The sequence below is a fragment of the Tachypleus tridentatus genome, chromosome 13 (assembly GCF_004210375.1).
Source record: "Tachypleus tridentatus isolate NWPU-2018 chromosome 13, ASM421037v1, whole genome shotgun sequence".
In the NCBI taxonomy this organism is placed as follows: Eukaryota; Metazoa; Arthropoda; class Merostomata; order Xiphosura; family Limulidae; genus Tachypleus; species Tachypleus tridentatus.
In genome coordinates, this window is record NC_134837.1 from 106,437,542 (window position 1) to 106,441,674 (window position 4,133).

Below are 4,133 nucleotides of genomic sequence, written 5' to 3' on the forward strand. Positions count from 1 at the left end.
TGACTAGCTGCCTTTCCTCTAGTTTTACACTGCTAAATTAGGGACGGCTAGCGCAGATAGCCCTCGAGTAGCTTTGTGCGAAATTCAAAACAAACAAACAAACAATCCATAAAACAAGATCACAACAATGAAAAATTCATTAAGGGTTGGAAAGCAAGATGGAAAAAAGAAATTCCAACTAGTGGGTCGCAACAATCTGAACAGTGTAAATTTTGTTTACTTTGATCACTTCTACGTGATATATGTAAACAGTTGGTCATTATTAATTTCTAATTGTTTCCATTTTGACATTATTTATATTTGCTTACAGATTTTATTATTTCTCCAGTTTTTTCAGCTTATAACGTGTTATTTTATCTATCTAAACATTCCGATACTTTTTAGTTTTTTAAGTAGCAAACAGACATTCGTATCGAGATTTGTGCCTTTTGAACTCTCTTAACAATGACGTTGATTTCCTTGTTATCTTTATGACTCTGCTTCAGAAAGTCTCATTTCCTCAGCTGATAAGAACAATATATACGGTCGTCTTACAGAAGTTCCTGAAACAGTTATTGTATGTTTGACCCCTTTTAGTTAATTCCATATAGCATAGCAATCATGGATATCAGGCGTACAGAATATCACTATATATCTAAAGATATAACCTGCAAAAAGTGATGAAAACCTGTTTGCTGTTGGGAATGGCATTAACTATTTTTTTTGTATGGCATTACTATGCACCATTTAATGTCCTCATGTCTTGTGTGACATTACTAGGCAGCACATAATATATATATGAAACTAGAGGTCACTGCATGTCCTTATGTCTAGTATAATGTTACTAGACGTTATTTCATGTACTCATTGGATATCCTTATATTTTGTGTGACATTACTATATGTCACCGGATGTTTTTGTTTTGTGAGACACAAGGATGTTCTTATGTTTTCTTACATCAGAAATCACTGGCGTTCATATTTCTTGAGTAACATCACAAGCAACATTAAATATCTATTTCATTTAGTTGACTCCAAGTGGACTTATCAAGGCCGCCATTTTTATTTAGTTATTCTGATAAAAATCGAGTTATGAACATTCATGTACTTTTTGAAGTTAAGAAAATACTGTAAAGTTGAATAATAGTGCAGAAACATAATGAGTGATCATTTAAATGCGTTTTAGTTACATATTAATGATTTGCTTAAAATGTATATGAGACAGTCGCTTTATTAACAAATTGGTGGTATAATTCAGTGGTTGTTTAGAGAAATATTTAAAATCCACAAGATTTCGAACGTCAAATAAATTTCAAACGTTACACTTTATTGACGTAAAAATTCATACAGATCACTAATAATACGAAAAATAACGAAAAGATAAAAAAGGAAATTTCAGGTTTTGAGATATTACTCCACAATACTTATGTATTAACTAATTCTACATTCTTCGCTACGTCACGGTTTAAAAACACTACACACAGTATAATTAAATGCAACTATATAAAAAATACATACCTTTATGAGAAAACATGTCAGCTTTAATGATTGAAACAGTGGTTTGATAACTTCAGTGAAGTAATTTCTGTCACTATTTATTCCAATGTTTTAATTAAAATAAAGACCAGTTTTAAGTTTTCATATTATATAATGGGAAATCAGATAAACCACATTTCTGAAAATTACATATAAAAGTAAGTAAAGAATTTCGAATAATTTTCGAATAAAATATTTTTAACCTTAGAAGTTTCGAGGTGGTTGATGGATTTTTTGCAATATTCATTTAGCCTATTTCTGCACCAATTTGCTTGCCGGTCCCTGATTTTATGATCACAGAATCTCTTGTAATATGAGTTACATAAAACATTTAAGGAAAAATTCCAACAATATGACAATTAATTTGACTAATTACTACTTGGGTATTTTACACATAAAATAAGTAATTTTACCCAATATTTTGATCAGTTCTTTATAAAATTAATACTATTTCAATTTTAGTGTTAACAACGTTCTCTAAAACTATATTGTTCGATCTATCCGACATTAATTGATGTGAACAATACGGTTTGAAACAAACACCTAATTTCATAATCTTACAACTATAGTTATAAAGCACACCAATCTTAATTTTCAAAGAGAACGTATAATTATGAAAGTAATCAATAGATACATAAACGTCGCTATCATTACGTATGTTTTTATAGTAGAAAATATAAAATACCTTTATTATACAAAAGATCAGGTACATAATCTTTGACATTATTTGGAAATCCACAGAATGAAACAATTATGATATTTGATAATAAATATTAAACTACTAAATATGTGTCAGTAACACTAGATGTCGTCATTACTTAAGCCAGGTAATAAAATACCGATTGAAATATTATTAAAAACAATAATGGCAAAAGGACAATATTTACAAGATATTGGAATATCTCTTCGTAACCTGGAAATTAAGAAAAAATAAACTATTTAAGGAATAAATACACTTTAGATACATACGAAAATATCCTCAAAAATATCCTCACACTAATTTTTTTTCGTTAAGTGACACGTTACATTAGTTACTCACTATACATACTACACTTTTAGAAAAGGACAATAAAAACACTCTTTTAACCTCAATTTAGAAACTGTAAACAGTTGATAATAGTCCCAAATCAGTAATGGAAATATTGAAACATGAAAGGCAAGTATGAGTAAAACAAGTAAAAATTCAATGTTTATTTTTCTTTTATCAGAAAAACAAAACAAAGTGAAAACTCGTATTTTAAGAACTTTACCTTCGTTTTTTGAGTAAGCATGTTCTCCATTTCAGAATACGTGCATCTAAACGTGGGGCTTAGTTGACTTATCATTGACGTTGTGTTTTTTCATTATTTCTTTAACAATACATTTTTCAAACTTTTTTAAATTTTGATAAGTTACTAATGATGTCATTTTATATGCACGTTATTACTGCAATTATAAACAGAATATTTTAAAACTCATTGCATTCAAAATTTTCGTAGCTTGAACATTTCAGTTTCTGCGTGAGAAATTTGTGATGTATACAATTTCATGTATTTAGCACAATGCTCTTAAAACGAAATAATCTGTAAAAATACATATCTGCTGTTACTTTTAACTTCGGGTTCGAATCCTCGTCGCACCAAACATGCTCGCCCTTTTAGTCGTAGGGGCGTTATAATGTTCGGTCAATCCCACTATTAGTTGGTAAAAGAGTAGCTCAAGAGTTGGCGGTGGGTGGTGATGACTAGCTGCCTTCCCTCTAGTCTTACACTGCTAAATTAGGGACGGCTATCGCAGATAGCCCTCGAGTAGCTTTGCGCAAAATCCAAAAACAAACAAACAAACTTTTAACTTTTTAACTTTCACATTTCTAGGTAAATAACTCTCTGGATATCATGGTTATTCTTAGATACATAAAGAAACACGTGTCATATAATTACTTATATATTTCGTATAACATAGCAACATGTTTTTTGTTACGGATAATATTATTCTAATACATTTCACGTATGGTTACGCTCTCAAGTTACAAGAAATGGTATGCAAACTAATTATCAGTGTATGTACTTCCAAAACTCGCAAAATTGATATTCAACATTTATGATTTCTGTTTTGTTTTGTTTCACTTAATTTCGCGCAAAGCTAAACGAGGGCTATCTGCGCTAGCCGTCCCTAATTTAGCAGTGTAAGACTAGTGGGAAAGCAGCTAGTCATCACCACCCACCGCCAACTCTTGGGCTACTCTTTCACTAACGAATAGTGGGATTGAACGTAATATTATAACGCCCCCACGGATGAAAGGGTAAGCATGTTTGGTGTGACGAGGATTCGAAATCGCGACCCGAGGAGTACGAGTCGAGTGCTATAACCGCCTGGTCGTGCCGGGCCTTATCTCTACGGTCATCTTAAACATTTTTGAATTGCATGCCTTATATTTATTTTAACTAACAACTTATACAACGTTTTTTAATTGTATAACTTTATAATTATATGAACTGACACCTCGAAAAGCATTTTTTAATCATATGTCTTATATTTATCTTCTGAAATCTTGTTAACATTTTAATGGAATGTCTTATAATTAATTATTTCTTCTGAAAACTTGGAAAATATTTCTTGACCGAATGTCTTGCACTTCTC